A 19787-nucleotide genomic window follows, 5' to 3' on the forward strand; every position below is an offset into this window, starting at 1 on the left:
CTGCCGATGCAGGGGACACGGGTTTGTGCCCCAGTCCAGGAAAATCCCACATGCCGCGGAGCGGCTGGGCCCGTGAGCCATGGCCGCTGAGCCTGCGCGTCCGGAGCCTCTGCTCCGCAACGGGAGAGGCCACAACAGTGAGAGGCCTGCGTACCGCAAAAAAAAAAAAAAATGTTGGAATAAAACAGAGGAAAAATTGTCTACTTGCCAAAAGTAAAAATAAGTTTTAAACTGTTTCAAATAGACCATGTATATGTATATATAAAACAAGAGATCACCTTCTCAGAAAGAGAAAGAGAGAGAGAGAGAGGGAAGGAGGGAGGGAGGGAGGGAGGGAAGGAAGGAAGGAAGGGAGGGAGGGGAGGGAAGGAAGGAAGGGAGGGAGGGGAGGGAAGGAAGGAAGGAGAGAAGGAAGGAGGGAAGGAAGGAGGGAGGGAAGGAAGGAAGGAGGGAGGGAAGGAAGGAAGGAGGGAGGAAAGAGTGCTTGCTTCAGCAACACACATGCTAAAATTGCAATGATACAGAGAAGATTAGCATGGTCCTTACACAAGGATGACATATAAAATCATAAAGTGTTCCATTAAAAACAAAAGAAGAAATTGGGCTTCCCTGGTGGCACAGTGGTTGAGAGTCCGCCTGCCGATGCAGGGGACACGGGTTTGTGCCCCGGTCCGGGAAGATCCCACATGCCGCAGAGCGGCTGCGCCCGTGAGCCATGGCCGCTGAGCCTGCGCGTCCGGAGCCTGTGCTCCGCAACGGGAGAGGCCACAACAGCGAGAAGCCCTCGTACCACAAAAAAAAAAAAAAGAAGAAGAAGAAGAAATTAATTTTTCAAAGATAACCCCAGGCCAGTGGATAAAGCTATATATATTAAAATGTAAATCTGGGGATTTGATCAGTTTAAATCTAACACAATGAAGAGTCCTTAGGGCCTAAGTGACTGCTTTTAACATCCCAGTGTGTATTTTATAACTCTTAAGGAGGACTGTGTCTGGGGATTTGATCAGTTTAAATCTAACACAATGAAGAGTCCTTAGGGCCAGAAAGTGACTGCTTTTAACATCCCAGTGTGTATTTTATAACTCTTAAGGAGGACTGTGTCCTTCCACAGTGTGAAGTAGATTGAGAATGCCCTGAGGAACCTAATTCTGAGAAGATAAGTGGAATTTTCATTAAGCAAACAAGAAAGGGAAGCTGGACAGAGTGGAAGGTCAGGAGAGGAGTCCAGAAAAAACTGTAAGGACAAGGACAGGAAAGTTGGATAGAAAATGCTAAGACAGGAACTCTGGTTCCTGATAAAAACTAGACTTACACTTATTTTATAGGCTAAATGATAAAGGCATACAACCTGAGAAGAAGAGAAAGTGGAGAACAGCTGTTTCATCATCATAATCTCTGTCTAGAACACCTCCATCCATTTTATCTTTGGAGTAGGCTGGAGCAATGAAGTTAAACTACAGTGCTGAACTTGGCTATTCATAAGCTATGATACCAGCTAAGACTCAATCAACATCTACCAAAATCTTGGAAGTTGCTACTTAACATTTGTCTCTATAGTTTTATTTATTCATTATTTCTGCCTTAGGATTTCCAGCAAATATCCGCTCTTTTATTTTTATTTTGATAGATTTATATTTCCCACTACTACATAAAATCTGAAATAGAATCTCATTGATAATTTTGTTATTAATAACTGGAAATGATAATTTATAATAAGAATAGTTATCATACATTGATCACCTTCTACATGCCAAAAAACGAGTGTCACCCTATAAATATTATCCTTAATCACCACAAAAACACTATGAAGCTAATGTTGCTATCTTCTTTCTTCTCATGGGGAAGCTTGGGCTCAATAAGGTTATTTTGTCCAAGGTTACACAATTTTAATCTATTTTTGTCAAGATTTCCAAAGCCTGTGTTCTTTCCTCTACTACACTATGCTATTTCATTCTCTCCAAAGACCCCTGAATCAAGTGGAAATGCCCCGATGTTTCTGAAATATGTAGGCCAGCAATATTAAGCATATTTGAAGCTACATTTTTCCATTTATGTGACTCCATTTTCCTTTGTACCCAGACACCCTTGGGAAACTACTACTTTACCATGAGTTGCAGATTAAAGTAAAATAAAAAAGTAATCATAAAAAGCATTTCATGACATAGGAGGATGTTCATTTCTGAATAAGACTTGACAAAATTTCATCAAATTTTATGAGCTTTAAGCATCGTATGTTAATGAATCTGGAAGGTTATCTAACATATAATACTTAATCTTCTGCTTATCTACCTTATAGCAGACAAACATACTTATTTTTGAAAATCTTTTTTTCTTTCCTTTTGCAGAATATCTAGTAAAAATTTGACATTGTTATCACTGAGTTTAAAATGCTACACGATTTCCTATTAAAATTCTTAAAAATATAATATAGAGGTCCCTTTTTTCTCCCATTTACCAAGGATGCATATCTTAACTCATCTTCTCTAAAATAAATCTACCACTGTATAAATCTAACCTAACATTAAAGTAAGATTAGAAGATCACAAATCTAACATAACACTAAAGTAAGATTTTGCTAGATCAGTTTGTATTACAAACCCTGTATGCAGAGTTTTATTAATGGCTGATACTTACTTGCAGTATAATAAATATTCAGCTTCCCAAGGGTGACTTCATTCCAGTTTTATCTTCTTCCATATTTAAATCCTGTACCAGCCATCTCTGCTTACTGAAACAAAAAGAGTTAAAAATTACTGAGTACTTAATATATCCTAGGTATTTTAATCATTTTATTTTTTCAATATGCTTTTCTTTTTTTTAATTTTTATTGGAGTATAGTTGATTTACAATGTTGTATTAGTTTCAGGTGTATGGCAAAGTGAATCAGTTACACATATACATATATCCACTCTTTTTTTTAGATTCTTTTCCCATATAGGTCATTACAGAGTATTGAGTAGAGTTCCCTGTGCTATACAGCAGGTTCTTAGTAGTTATCTATTTGATATATATTCAACAGTAGCATGTATATGTCAATCCCAATCTATCTACCCAGCCCCCCACTTATCCCCTGGTAAACCATAAGTTTGTTTTCTATACCCGTGACTCTGCTTCTGTTTTGTAAATAAGTTCATTTGTACTCTTTTTTTAGATTCCACATATAAGCGATATCATATGATATTTGTCTTTATGTGTCTGACTTACGTCACCCAGTATGACAATCTCTAGGTCCATCCATGTTGCTGCGAATGGCATTAGTTTTTCTTTTTATGGCTGTGCAATATTACATTATATATATAATGGAATATTATATTATATTATAATAATAATATAATTATAATTATATATATAATTATATATATAATTATTGTATTATAATATATTATAATGGAATATATATACACATACCATATCTTCTTTATCCATTCCTCTGTTGATGGACATTTAGGTTGCTTCCATGTCCTGGCTATTGTAAATAGTGCTGCAATGAACATTGGGGTGCATATATCTTTTTGAATTATGGTTTCCTCAGGGTATATGCCCAGTAGTGGGATTGCTGGGTCACATGGTAGTCCTATTTTTAGTTTTTTAAGGAACCTCCATAGTGTTCTCCATAGTGGTTGTACCAATTTACATTCCCACCAACAGCATAGGAGGGTTTCCTTTTCTCCACCCCCTCTCCAACATTTACTGTTTGTAGATTTTTGATGATGGCCATTCTGACCAGTGTGAGGTGATACCTCATTGTAGTTTTGTTTTGCATTTCTCTAATAATTAGTGATGTTGAGCAACTTTTCATGTGCTTTTTTGCCATCTGTATGTCTTCTCTGGAGAAATGTCTATTTAGATCTTCCACGCATTTTTCGATTGTTATTTGTTTTGTTGATATTGAGCTGCATGAGCTGTTTGTATATTTTGGAGACTAATCCCTTGTTGGTTGCTTAGTTTGCAAATATTTTCTCCCATTCTGAGGGTCGTCTTTTTGTTTTGTTTATGGTTTCCTTTGCTATGCAAAAGCTTTCAAGTTTAATTAGATCCCATTTGTTTATTTTAGGTTTTATTTTCATTACTCTAGGAGGTGGATCAAAAAAGATCTTGCTGTGATTTATGTCAAAGAGTGTTCTGCCTATGTTTTCCTATAAGAGTTTTATAGTATCCAGCCTTATATTTTAAACAGATCATCTTGATTTATCCTCATGACAGATCTATAAAGGATATACAAATATTACCCCCATTTTACAGATAAGAAAACTGAGTTTAAGTAATATACCCAAATTTATTCAGTTAACAAGTATAGAGCATGGATTCAAATCCAAGTAGTCTTAATTCGAGAGCCTTTTGATGACTTAGCTACTCTTTAACATATAACTTTCACTCCCTTTGGCCCCTTCTCTTAGTCTGCCTTAAGTTATTGTGATACCTCACTGCCTGCACAAATTCAGAAAATAAAGGACAGAGTCTGTCTCTTTTATTCCTTTTATCATCTTACTATTTCCCAAGATAAGACCCGGACAAAATAGTTCAACTTGAATTAAATTATTAAATTAATTAGATGAATCATTTATTCATTCCATAAATATCTATTAAGCATGTCTCTGTGCCAGTTACAGTGATATAATATATGATAGAGATAGAATGGTCAACAATGTAGGTAAGGGTCTTCTTTACCCTCCTAAAATGAATATTCTAATTTGGTGACATTATATTTATAAACTAATTCTAGGTGGTCAGTGATTTTGTTGTTACACTTTTAGTTGTCAGTGAAAGAAACACAATCAAAACTAGCTTAAGTTAAAAGGTAACTTAATGACTTACATTCCTGAGAAATCTAAGAGGTGACTGACTTCAGACACAATTCGATCTAGGGTGTCAAAAATGCCATCAAGAAGTATTCTCTCTCTCTCCCCGACCCCTTTCTCTCTCTCTCTCCCTCTCTCTCTCTCTCCCCGACCCCTTTCTCTCTCTCTCTCCCTCTCTCTCTCTCTCCCTAATTTCTGCTTTCCTCATTCTGTTTTATCCTTAGGCAGAGCTCTCTCCATGTGATGGCAACAAGAGCTCCCAGGTACTCCAACTTACATCCTAGCGACTAAGGGGCAGGAAAGTACTTTTTCCTTAAAGTTCCGGCAAACACTTTTGGTGGAGCTCTCATTGTCCATGTTTGGGTCACACATCCATCTCTAAACCAATCAAAATGGTCATATTCATTGGCCTTGCCTGATGTGCTCATAGCTCATCCCTGTGGTAGGGGGGTGGAGCCTAGAAAACTGGGGAAAGGGAAGAGTGCCAATAAACCACATAGCTACCACTATTAAGGAAACAAAAGTGTTAGCTCCTCCATAAACTCACTGGGCAAGAAACAGTTCTTTATCCTATCATTAAAAGAAATTACCCCTCATAAAATGATCACCACCACCAAAAAAGATTTTTTTAAAAACCTTAGTTTGAATCATTTTCTTGTATTGGTAACTCTACTAAACACACCCATGATATTTAACCCATTAGTTTAAAAAAAGGGACAATCTCACCACAAAAGCAGCAGGCTATTAGCCAGATTCTAAACTGATGTATGCATTAAAATGGCTACAATTAAGAGCTATTTTTATTTTAAAAATCCAAATATTAACAAAACGTCTAATTGCTTCTTTTAGATAATTGGAATGATAATCTCTTCTACCCATACCACGTCCACAGAAAACCTTTCCTGAGCTCAGTTTAAACAATCTTTATTAGCATATCATCCGTTGATCCCAAAAATGCTTGATAAGTAGTATCACAAATTGGTACATAAAAAGTGAACTCAAAGTCAAACTGATTTACATATTAAAATTCTGAAAAACAGACTCGCACCAAATACAGCTATAATGTATAAAACACAGTGGTAGACTGAAATTAATGGGAAGGTCAGGGAATGGAAAGCAAATAGAAGTAACTGAAATACACTTTAATTCCTTTCACTTTGGCGGACTGAATACATAAGCAGTGAAAAATCACCTAGTTGATTATGGGAACACAGGGAGCAATCAAAGTTAAAAAAAAACCAAAGGAGCAAGAAATCAAGGTAGCTAAAGGGAATAACTTGGCAACAGATGAGAAATAAAAATAAAGAAAGCAGCTGACAAACTGAAAAAGGTGACTGGGGAATCCTCAGGGCACAATGAGGGAAAGTGGGCTTTAACAAAATGTAGGGACAGACTTTCAGCTACAACCAAAAAGCTCATGAGATATTAACAATGAGCCCACTAGTTAAAAACAGAACTAAATGCAGCTGGTATAATTTCAGAGTCCAGTAGATAGCATCAATCCATAAGAAGAAAATCCATCAGGTATTATTAGTGAAGAATGTAAAGGTACCAAATTGTATATGCATACTGCATGAACTAGGCTAAGTATAGAGCAATAAAAAGGGGAGCTTAAGACACTTAAATAGGGCTTCCCTGGTGGCACAGTGGTTAAGAATACGCCTGCCAATGCAAGAGACATGGGTTCGAGCCCTGGTCCGGGAAGATCCCACGTGCTGTGGAGCAACTAAGCCCACGCGCCACAACTACTGAAGCCTGCACGCCTAGAGCCTGTGCTCTGCAACAAGAGAACCACCGCAATGAGAAGCCCACAGACCGCAGTGAAGAGTAGGCCCCACTCACCACAACTAGAGAAAGCACGCATGCAGCAACAAAGACCCAACTCAGCTAAAAATAAATAAATAAATAAATTTATTTAAAAAAAAAGACAAATAAACAGACAATGAAACAAATAAACAATATTGATGGGAGCCTCTTCTTTCTAAGGGATTTGGGATTATATCAGACAAGAAGTCCTCCTTAGGACAGTGAGCTCATGTAAAACAAAGAAATTCTCATTAAAATGCTGTTAAAGGAATGGAGACCCAGATTAGACTTCTACTTACATATCAACCTAATCTTTTTTTTTAAGTGTAACAAAAAGAATTCTATATGTTCATCAAAGAACATTTTATTTTCTCTGGAGCACATAGCCAGACAGCATTTTGCAATTAGGTGGGAACATGTAAATGAGTTGTGAACAACAGAATGTGGGAGGAAGTGATAAATAACACTCCCATGCCTGGCCCTAAAATCTCTTGGGCTACCCTTCTAGTTCTTTCTCTCCTCTGTCCAAGGAAATGGTAGAGTCACCACATAAAAGGAGCCTGGTGCCCTGAGTGACTGCATGGAGAAGAGCCTCCCTGTGGACCCACAGCTAACTCTGACATAAATATTAAATGTTTATTTTATTCAACAGCTGATATCAACCTACCCTGGTTCATACACAAACGTAGGTCCAGAACTTACTGAAGAAAACTGAATTGTTTACATTATAAAACCAGATGATTTTTTAAAAAGAGAGCTAAGGAGAGACAAGAAGGTAGAGTCCTGAAGTACAGCTAAAGTATAGGGATAGATGAAGTGGAACAATTAGTGAGTTCACATTATTTGAAGTCGCAAAGGGGTATTTAAGAGAAAGGATGTCTAAAATAAACTCGAATTATATGCTGTGCTGTGCTGCATTGCAAATTAATCCCCTTCTTGGATGCTAAGTCTTCAGTAAAATTTGCTATATGCAAAGCCTTAAAAAATGTTATCTTGATAGTGAAAGGACTGTATCAGGGTGGTGTCACAGCACTGTACACAGGAGGTGAAACAAAGAGTGAAGATTAAGAATTTAGTAACAGCAGCTTCTTTACCCATTCTGTGAGGACAGCATCACCCTAAAACCAAAACCAGGTAAAGACATTACCAGAAAGAACCAAAAAAAAAACTACAGATCAATAACTCATGAATATAGAAATCAACAAAACATTAGAAAATCAAATCCAACAAGGTATAAAAGAATTATACAGCATGAAAAAATATGATTTATCTCAGGTAACAGTATTGGGAAAACTGGATATTCACATGCAAAAGAATGAAATTCGACCTCTCTCTTACATCACTAACAAAAAATTAACTGGAAATGGATTAAAGAATTAAATGTAAGCCCTAAAACCATAAAACTCCTAGAAGAAAATAGAGGAAATGCTCCTTGACATTGGCCTGGGCAACAATTTTTTGGACATGACACCAAAAGCAAAGGCAACAAAAGCAAAAATAAACACATGGGAATACATCAAACTAAAAAGCTTTTGCTCAGCAAAGGAAACCAACAACAAAATCAAAAGGAAACCTATAGAATGGGAGAAAACATTTCCAAACAATATATCTAATAAGAGGTTAGTAACTAAAATATATAAGCACTCATACAAATTAATAGCAAAAACAACAATAATAATAATACAATTAGAAAATGGACAGAGTACCTGAATAGACATTTTTTGAAAGAAGACATACAAATGGTCAACAGGACATAAAAGGATGCACAACATCACTAATCATGAGGAAAATACAAATCAAAACAACCTTGAGGTATCACCTTATGCCTGTTAGAACGGCAATCATCAAAAAGACAAGGGATAGGGCTTCCCTAGTGGCGCAGTGGTTGAGAGTCCACCTGCCGATGCAGGGGACATAGGTTTGTGCCCCGGTCTGGGAAGATCCCACATGCCGCGGAGCGGCTAGGCCCGTGAGCCATGGTCGCTGAGGCTATGTGTCCAGAGCCTGTGCTCCGCAACAGGAGAGGCCACAACAGTGAGAGGCCTGCGTACCACAGAAAAACAAAAACAAAACAAAACAAAAAAAAGACAAGGAACAAATGCTGGTGGGAATGTGGAAAAAGGGAACCCTAGTGCCTTGTTGTTGGGGATGTAACTGGTACATCCACTATGGAAAACAGTATGGCGGTTCCTCAAAAAATTAAAACTAGAACTGCCATATGATCCAACAATTCCACTTCTGGGTATACATTTAAGGGAATGTTATCTTGAAGAGATATATGTACTCCCATATTCAATGCAGCACTATTCACAATAGTCAAGGTATGGAAACAACCTAAGTTTTTGTCAATGGATGAATGGATCAAGAAAATGTGGTATACATACAAAATAGAATATCATTCAGCTTTGGAAAAGAAGAAAATTCTATCATCTGTGACAACATGGATGAACCTGGAAAGCATTATGCTAAGTGAAATAAGTCAGGCAAGCAAAGAAAGACAAATACTGCATGGTATCACTTATATGTGGAATATTAAAAAAAAAAAGTGTACTCATAGAAACAGAGAACAGAAATGTGGCTGCTAAGAACTGGGTTTGGGGAAAATAGGGAGAGGTTGGTAAAAGATTACCAACTTTCAGTTATAAGATGAATAAGCTCTGAGGATCTAATGTATGACATCGTAATCACAGATGATAACACTGTATTGTATTATTGAAATTTGCTAAGAGAGTAGAACATTAGTGTTCTCAACAGAAAAAGGAGGGATAAAAGGTATTGCATCTTATATTCATTGTAAAAAAAAATTTAGAAAAAAACACAAAAATTAGAGAGCTAAAAATACTGACAGCCCATAATCCCAACACTCAGAGTATCACTAGTATCATTTTAACAATTATAATGTTAATAACTGATACTACCTTCTATATCCCTATTTTTTAACACTTAACGTTTAATCGCTGACCTTATCCTAATGTCCTGACAACCTCTTTGTAAATGTTATTTTAAGATAAATATGCCGTACCTGTAAATACCATTAAGTTACATAATCATTCCCCCCTAAATGGGAACATTTCAGTTGTTCTAATTTGGTTAAGTAGTATTGCAATAATAAAAATTATGCGTATACATGTTTTCTATAGTTTGCATTGCCTTAAGATAAATTTCTAAAAGATGAATTCTTAAGTCATGGTGAATCATATAAAATGAAGGCTGAAAACATACGTTGAATTAGAGAACTATAGTTACTTTTTGGAGATATCTTCTAGCTGTAATTACAACATTCTCAAAGAAGATACATAAGTACTGCTAAAATTAGCAATGGGCTGAAGGTATTGACATATTGTAAATTAATATTATATTCAAGTAGATTGGAGTTATTTCTTAAATCTGAAGGGAAGAGTCATAAAGGTTGGTTCTTTATCCAGTGGAATAGATTTTTGAGCTACTGTATTATTTGGAATGATCGATTTTAAGTACGTGGCATGACACACCCCTACATGCATCTTATTTCAAATGTCTAAGATGGCACAACCACTAGGCTTTCCTTATTGAGAAAAAGGCAGTATTTTTCAATCCAAAGAGACACTGAAAAGTTGTCTTAGCAAAAGATAAAGAACAAAAATATACGTTTTTCCTAAATTCCTTATTCAGAACCTGCATCCTTACGTTTACAACTAGTTTTACATAAGGTAGTCGCCTATCCCCGACTTTTCCTTCTACTTGAAATCCAGCTGCATTCCAGTTTGCTAATATGTGAAAGACCAGTTGCATCATAGGCTTGACTAAATATCATTTCAAATGGCACATTACAAGATCGCAAAATATATATTATAAACCAAAACAAAGAAACTGCTGAAGTCGTTAGAATAAAGGATGGTAGATTTACGTGTGATATTTCCAGCAAAACATCAACTCTTGAGTTCACTTTTAGGCAATATTCTGGGAACAAAGAGATGAGATTTAACTAGCCATATTTTAAAATACATACTACAACGACATTATTTTTAAACCATGGTACTCTCTTGAAAAAAAATAGAAACTTGAAAACAAATAGAAGTCAAGAAATAAATACACATGCATACAAAAATTAAGTATAAGATAAAGATGAGGCAATGACATTATTCCATAAATGATGTTGTAAAGCTGAATAGCTATTTGGGAAAAAAATAATTGCATCCATATCCCATACGTTATTCCAGTAAACATTTCAAAATATTAATACTTAAGTGAAAAATGAAACCAGTTCTGAAGAAAATAAGGGAAAAAACTTTCATAACCCAGGTTTGGAAGCTTTTCTAAGTATGACAAAACAGAGAAAGGAGAAAGATGGATAAATTGGACCTAATTTTTTTTTTAATATCTTTACTGGAGTATAATTGCTTTACAGTGGTGTGTTAGTTTCTGCTGTATAACAAAGTGAATCAGCTATATGTGTACATATACCCCCATATCTCCTCCTTCTTGCATCTCACTCCCACTCTCCCTATCCCACCCCTCTAGGTGGACACAAAGCACCGAGTTGATCTCCCTCTGCTATGCAGCTGCTTCCCACTAGCTATCTATTTTACATTTGGGAGTGTATGTATGTCCATGCCACTCTCTCACTTAATCCCAGCTTACCCTTTCCCCTCCCTGTGTCCTCAAGTCCATTCTCTACATGTACATCTTTATTCCTGTCCTGCCCCTAGGTTCTTCAGAACCAATTTTTTTTTTTTTAGATTCCATATATATGTGTTAGCATACAGTATTTGTTTTTCTCTTTCTGACTTACTTCACTCTGTATGACAGTCTCTAGATCCATCCACCTCACTACAAATAACTCAATTTTGTTTCTTTTTATGGCTGAGTAATATTCCATTGTATATATGTGCCACATCTTCTTTATCCATTCATCCAATGATGGACATTTAGGTTGTTTCCATGTCCTGGCTACTGTAAATAGGGCTGCAATGAACATTGTGGTACATGACTTTTCAAATTATGGTTTCCTCAGGGTATATGCCCAGTAGTGGGATTGCTGGGTCATATGGTAGTTCTATTTTTAGTTTTTTAAGGAACCTCCATACTGTTCTCCATAGTGGCTGTATAAATTTACATTCCCACCGACAGTGCAAGAGGGTTCCCTTTTCTCCACACCCTCTCCAGCATTTATTGTTTCTAGATTTTTGATGACAGCCATTCTGACTGGTGTGAGGTGATACCTCATTGTAGTTTTGATTTGTATTTCTCTAATGATTAGTGATGTTGAGCATCCTTTCATGTGTTTGTTGGCAATCTGTATATCTTCTTTGCAGAAATGTCTATTTAGGTCTTCTGCCCATTTTTGGATTGGGTTGTTTGTTTTTTTGATATTAAGCTGCATGAGCTGCTTCTATATTTTGGAGATTATTCCTTTGTCAGTTGCTTCATTTGCAAACATTTTCTCCCATTCTGAGGGTTGTCTTTTCGCCTTGTTTATGGTCTCCTTTGCTGTGCAAAAGATTTTAAGTTTCATGAGGTCCCATTTTTTTATTTTTGTTTTTATTTCCATTTGCACCTAATTTTTAAAAATAAAATCTATATGACAAAAAAAAACCCTCACACAAATAGTTATAAAGATAACAAAATGAGAACGTTTTTGTAATTCATATTACAATGGATTGACTAATATTTATCTAATATACAAATATTCTAACATTTCTCTAATATACAATATTCTTGTCAAAATATTCTTGTCAGTATTTTGCCTCTTAACAAGAATAATTTAAAAAACAATAGAAAACATAGGCAAAGAATATGAACATACATTTCACAGAGCTGTAAATACAGATGGCTCTTAAAAATGTGAAAAGATGCCGACCAAGGAAAAGGAATTAGAATTGTTGAACTTACCTTCAGGACTTATCATTATTCACAAATAATTAAAAGACAGGTATTTAGAAATAACAATGTCACCTATAATATTTTCAATTTGATAATGTTTGTTTAGTCTTCAGGTGACTTTCCATCACTATTTACTGCACCAAGTGAATTTGTTAGACCACTTGTACTGAATATAACTGAAAAGGAAAAAATAGAAAATTTTGCCAGAATTGGGGAAGAAGAAACAATTTGGCTAGGTTTTGTTTTTGTTTGTGCTTTTTTTAAGTTGAGTTCTGGGGGGAAGGGGATTGTCAACTTTTTAGAAATACATTATTAACAAATTCTGAAAAGTACAAAAAGCATCATAATAATCACCCATAATCGTACCTGAAAGTGGATACACTGAGCATTTTAATGTAATTTCCCTCTCCATTTCCTCTATAAATATATATTCCTTTATGACACACACACACATACACCCAATACATACAGTATATACTATATACTATAGAATATATTATACAATGTAAAATCGCAGAATTTTCTAATCTGTATTTTTCACTGAACATACCATAAGCCAGGGAAAGAGCTTTAAACAGCTTTGAAGAAAATATAAGAGTATTTTATAGTACATGAGATAGCAGTTCCAAGACCTTATATAAGAATGGGAGGTTGGGGGAAGAGGGTTGAATTTCACTTTCTTCATAGCAATGTGTATGTGTCTGTTAGAGAAACCTATATTTTCTGTCCTCTTGTTTCCTTTCCATAGAGAAAGCCTTCCCCCAAAAATACCACTTCTCATTTCTTTCCCATGTGAGGCAGAGTGACTTATCTGATTAGTGAGTTTGAAAACAGAATTGTCCATGGGCAGCTCTGCTCTTTCAGCATTCTCTCTGTCTCCACGCAGGAAGCATTCATTCTCTTTGCATTCTGTCTTGCAAAATTACTGTTCCAGTGGTAAGACTTGTGCCTGCCTGAGTGGGTAAATTTAATTCTAGAGTAAAGTGTTGGGAAGCACATCAAAACTATAATCTCCAATACAGCCTTAATTTGCAATTAAGTTGCTACTTTATCTTGAGATGTTTGCCTCTTCTCATTTGACTTGAACTTGCAAGGTGAAGAAAGGTAATATGTGTAAAACCCCAACTTTGCTTATAACTATGTGTCCAATTCACAAAGCATTTTCTTGTCCATTATCTTATTTGATTTTCACAGTAACTCTTAGATGTAGGAAAGAGGACATTAACATTTGTTGAGTGCATGCCTACTGTTTGTCAGAAATGTGCCATAAGATTTACTATTTTTAAATTTTAATGAATCTTCACAACTTTGAAAATAGAATTTGCCCTTATTTTAAAGATCAGAAAATGGAGTTTCGTAGAGGTGAAATGATTTGCCTTAAGATAGATAACTGGTTAAGAGGCAAGACTAGAAGTTCAAACAGACTGTAAACACCAGGATTTTGTCCCTCATTCACTTCTATATTTCCAGGTCCTAGTCTCATACTTGGCACAGAGAAGGCATTCAATCAATATGGTTCAATAAATGACTCTAAATAAATGCTCTTTCCACTGCATCATGGAGGGAGAAGAGAGACATTTTAAACTACCAAACTCAGGGAAGCTTCCAGCTACAATCCTATTTCCATGGGAGTTGGAAGGGGAGGGGATGGGGGGGACTAAGGCTTGTTTTTTGAGATGTTTATGTGGTTATATGTGATATAGCAGAAAACAGAACGGACTATGAAATTCAAGATCTAGTATGTCATAGGGGTCTTGTCACTGCTAAAGCAGTGAGATCTTTGACACAGTCATTTGCTTGCTCTCATCCACAATTCTCTTAACTGAAAAATAGAAGTGTTAAACAAATTATCTTGGAAGTTGTTTTAACCCTGACAGTCTACCAATATGTGATGCCCAAAGCTCATCCTTAAAAAGAACAAATGCTGCTTCTTTCTAAACAACAAATACTGTGTATTTATTGTATATTTATATAGAGAAATTGTAATTTAACACATGTATAAAGGCACCTATAGTTTTGAATATAACATAATTCTCACATGTCCACAAGTCTACAAGCCCAGAAATTCCTGAGGATAGACAGAGATGTTAGTCCATAACATCACAACATTCTAAACAGGAAGTTATATCACAAATTCTGTTGGAAAATGTATTGTTCCAAAAGTCATGATTTAGAACTTGCCTTTAATACTGAGCAGAACTAAGGCCAAATAGGAAAACGGTTTTGCCTAAGGAAAGGAAAAGAGTTAGATCTACCTCCTATCCAGGCTTCTCCCTCCTTTGTGCCTCTTACACACACACACACACACACATACACACCATAAATGATATTTTGCCATGAACACACACCACACAGATATCTTATTTTAAAAGACGGAGAAAGGAAATTAAAAGAAGCAGTCCTTTTCTTTTTCACATCTGACGATGCCCCCAGCGACAGGTGACAATGAAGGAAATCTGCAGTAATACACATCCTGCTATATCTTTGCTGACCTGAGTCTTTCACAGTCAAAGAGAAAGCAGGTAACATCCTCCATTAGCAGAAGAAAAGGTTTAAAAATTGCTCAAGTTTACCAGTGTCGTTATTATATTTTTTTAGATGCAGGTGTAAGATTCAAAGTGACAGCAGAATGTACATGTCAAAATATATTCTATTCATTGGCCTAACTTTTGGGAAAATAAACGAGACTGAAAATTAATTTAATCTATTTACAAGTTTAAACCATAATGTTCTAGGGAAAAAAAACACAAAACGCATTAAGATCATCATTGCCTGCATCCAGAGGCATACAATTAATTGCCTATTGGATACCAATTCTAGCCAAATCATTCCTACAAAGAAGCAACAAAGGCGTGTTTCTTGCTAGACAAGAACCAAGTATTGTCTTACTAATTTTCAAAAGGAAAAGGGGATGGGGGAAGGTGCAATGAATTACTGTCAGATAAAGGTGCTATATATATCTTAGAATTATTAAGGAAGTATTTTTTTAATTAGGTGGCGGTAGTCTCTGTAATATTGATACATAAATGATTATTATTTAGCCCAGCAGAATTTTGTAGTCCTTACTCTAGATTTTGCCTCCCTATTGAAAAATTTAACCCTGACACCAGTTATCTAGCATTAATATCAATAAAAGTCTCTTCCTTCTGCTTTAGCAGCTTCATAGTAATAATGTAGCCAGAATTTAAAAATAGTCCCTTACAAATATACCCTTTAACCTTCAAAGCACTTATACATCCATTACCAAGAATTATAGAATACATGAACAAAAGGGATATCAGGTATAATTTTCTAAAATACCCTTATTTGACATGCCATTTAGTCAGTAAATACCATTTGTGTACTTTCGAAGTAGGCACTATGCTGCCTGCGGAAAGGGAGAAAAACAAAATATATGCAAATGTTGTCATGGGGTTTTCCTGCTTGTCCAAGTTTATCTAATTTATAAGAGCCTGATCCAAGACTGTGACCAAAATCCCTTACTCCTAAGCTCTCTTCAGTATCCAGCGTGCCCTTCTGTTCTTTCTTGGTCCTCTAAATCACATAGCTACTATTATTCTCATTTTTAAAATAAAGCAATGAAAGACAAAAATTTATATTATAAGCTCAAAGTCATGTTCCTAAGCTACTTCAAAGCCAGGCTTTGTCCCATGTTTCCAGACACCTGGTCCAGTGTGCTTACTACTATAACCAGAAGTGCTAAGTAATGCTCTATGAATAGATTAACTCACAAATTTGGTAGTGGCTGCATGAACTGCATGGTTAAAGAGATGATTGTTGGCTATATCCAAGTTTAGAGGGAAGGAGTTCCTTAACTGATTAGCGATGTCTGCCATAGACACAAGAATGGGGATGATGGCAAGTGTGTTCAATATCTTCCATCTGCACACACAATTTTTTTACCTCAATAAAAGTCATTTATATTGTCAAACAAATACACTATTATGATATAATTTAAAAATTATATAATATATACTATTTCCTATCTTTATATCTATCCAATAAGCACAAAAGCTAATACGTGGTACTAGATATTGGTAATATAAAAATGGGTAAGATTTGGTCTCTGTCCAAAAACAGCCTTACTCTAGCAGGAAATAGAAACCTAAACAGCTAACACAATAAGATAAGCATTGTACTTATAAACAAAGCTCTAATATTCCTATGTAGCATTTTTAATTTTATAACATGGGAAAAACAAGGCTTGGTATCTTCATATACCGACTACCAAGTGAATGTTTCAATATAACCTGTAAGTATCATTATAAACATGCCCATGATAAATGTAACTCTTTCATAAGTTTGTTGTGCAAATTAAATGGTATAATGAATTTTAAGTGTTTAATAGAGTATCTGAAACGTAAAGAATACTCTAATACCAGCTACTATAAATTAGCACACTGCCCCTTCCTGAATCTCTACCACAAGTTCCACAGACAAATATAAAAATTCACAAAACTGAAAATTAAACTGAGAATCAAACTATTGTCAAAATCTGGAATAAATTTACACTAAATACAAAGGCTATGAAACTGGATTTTTAAGTATCAATGGACTTTGCTTCTGAGTGGATATAGTACGTTGTAGCTGGCAATAAGGAGAAAAAAAAGTGGATAAACAGGAACAATTTTTTCATAGGCATACTGGAGAACTTTGAAAGCAAAGAAGACTAGATGAATTAAAATTCTAGGGGAAGAAAGGTCCTTCCTAAGTATTATGGGTTAAATTTTGTCCCTCAAAAATACATGTTGAAGTCCTAATAACCACCAGTACCTATAAATGTGACCTTATTTGGAAATAAGGACTTCACAGATGTAATCAAGTTCAGATGAGGTCATTACGGTGGGCCCTAGCTTCCAGAGCCATGAGAAAATAAATCTGTACTGTTTAAACCACCTGGAAACAAATACACTATGTGAGGAAACATTTCTGACCGTTTTCTTCCCTGAGTGCCTTCCTGATTCTGACCATGGCTGAAGATGAACGTTTTCCCAAGTAGAACTCAACAGCAGAACTTCTGGCAACCTTATGGAGTTGGCATGGCAGATTAGAAACTGGTGAAGCACAAAACTTAAAGCCCAATTTTCCCCATGAGACATTTGCTGAGCCTTAAAGCAGAATGGGAAGCTGGGAGACTACATCAAGAGGCTTTTAAAGGCACACAGAATTCCCTAAAAGTCTTATGAAATGGTACATAAACATAACCAATAATCAAGAGGGGGAAAAAAAACCAGAAATAGATCTACAGATTATCCCCATATGGGGAAAATAAAGAAGGACTCCAAAATACTGTGATTAATAAACCCTTACTAGGACTGCTCAGGAAGAGAGAGAGAAAGAGATCTCATATTATCAAAATCAGGATACAAAAGCAACATTACTAAAAATTATTAACATAATAAAAAATAGGGAGCAGTATACAATAAGCAATTTTACACCAATAAATTTGAAATTTAGATGAAATGGAAAAACTCATTGAAAACCATAAAATAGCAAAGCTGAAATAAGAAAATCATCTGAATAGTAGTCACTTATCAATTAAAGAAATTTAATTTGTAATTAAAACCTTTCTTACAGACAACCATTACTACTTATATTTTAATCAACCAATAAAATAACAAAATATATGAAACAACAGTTTTCAAGAACTTAACATCAGGCTGAAGGACAGTGATTACTGGGGAATACAAAAGAAAGAGGATGCGCTCTATTATTACCCCAGTTTACTGCCTTTAAAGAGTTTCTAGGCACGGACACACCAAGGGGATGCCCAGACAGAGCCCAGTGGGGTCCCTGAGTTAAAGAGACAGTGCTGAAAGTCCAGAGACACCAGGAATAAGAGTTTGCTGGAAGGAGTACCAGAGAGGAGGGAGAAATAAAAGGAAATAATTTCAGAGGACTGTAGAGTCCCCTTCAAGTATTCAGCTGAGTCTGAACAGCAGAAGCATTCTGAGGAAACTACCTGAGGCCAAGGAAAGAAAGCTGAAAGCATTAGAGATAATAATGTCTGATGCCTACACAGGTCCAGGAATAGCGCCTCTTCCCCCCAACAAATTTATCTCAGTAGTGGGGAAAATTTAACCCTAGACTGAGCATGGCTCAAGTCCCACCTAGTAAGTCTTAAAAGCAACACCTGAAAGGATCAAACTGTTTCCAAGTAATTTAATTGCATCTCAGACAAAAAGCCAAGAATATTTAGAAGAAGAAAAATATCAAGAAATGAAAAGGTAAAGTTCACAAATATCCAAAGCTTATCAGTTATACAAAGAAGTTCGATAATATGACCCATGAGTAAAACAATCCATTGAAACAAAAAACAATCAATTGAAACCAAACCAGAACTCCACAGATATTAGGATTAACAGACAACATTAAAAGAGTAATAACTGTATTAGAGAGCCAAGTGGAAATACAAAAGACGTAAAGAAAGAACCAAATTTCATTTCTAGAGATGAAAACTACCATTTGAAAGATTAAAAAGATTCAGTAGGTGTAATTACTGGAAGATTTAAAGGAATAACAACATAAAATACCCAAAACGTAACATATAAAGAAGAGAATTTTTTTTAATAAACAAAGCATTAGAGAGCTCCATTATAACTTCAAGCACCCTAATATACATATAATTTTTTAAAGAAGATATACAGGTGGTGAATGAACATATGGTAAGATGCTTAACATTGTTAGACATTAGGAAAATGCTATTTAAAATCAGAATAAGTACTACTACACACCTATTAAAAAGGCTAAAATTAAAAAGACTGACGGTACCAAGTGTTGATGAGGACATGGAGGAACTGGAACTTTCATACACTACTGGTAGCAATAAAACTGACACAACACCTGTGGAAAGAACTTAGCACTTTCTAAAACATTATATATTAAACTATCATTTGGTCTTGTCATTCCATTCCTTGGTATCTAGCCAAGAAAAATGAAAGCCAATGACCACACAAAGACTTTCACATAAAAGTTCATGACAGGTTTTCTGGAATAAGCAAAAGGTGGAGGCAACGCAACAAGAGGTAAATGGATAACAAACTGTGTTGGAAGAAACAATCCAACAAGCGGAAAATGGATAAATGTGGTGTATCTATACAATGGAATACTACTCAGCAATAAAAGAAGAACAAACCACTGTTACACACTACAACATGAACAAATATCTAAATGATTATGTTGAATGAAAGAAGCCAGTCAACAAAGAGTATATATTGTATGAATCCATTTATTGGATTCATAATCCAATACATAAATTCATAATCCAATATATAATTCAATACATATATTTTCTAGAATTTTATATATAAAATTCTAGAA

At 35.4% G+C, this 19787-nt stretch overlaps 1 non-coding gene across 1 annotated transcript; it reads left to right on the plus strand.

Annotated features, from left to right (window-relative positions):
* Positions 1-480: 480 nt before the first annotated feature.
* LOC117203401 (U6 spliceosomal RNA) lies at positions 481-587 on the plus strand. Its single transcript, XR_004486137.1, has one exon. It is a non-coding gene; the product is annotated as a U6 spliceosomal RNA (small nuclear RNA).
* The last annotated feature ends 19200 nt before the right edge of the window (positions 588-19787 follow it).

The sequence above is a fragment of the Orcinus orca genome, chromosome 6 (genome assembly GCF_937001465.1).
Source record: "Orcinus orca chromosome 6, mOrcOrc1.1, whole genome shotgun sequence".
Taxonomy (NCBI): Eukaryota; Metazoa; Chordata; class Mammalia; order Artiodactyla; family Delphinidae; genus Orcinus; species Orcinus orca.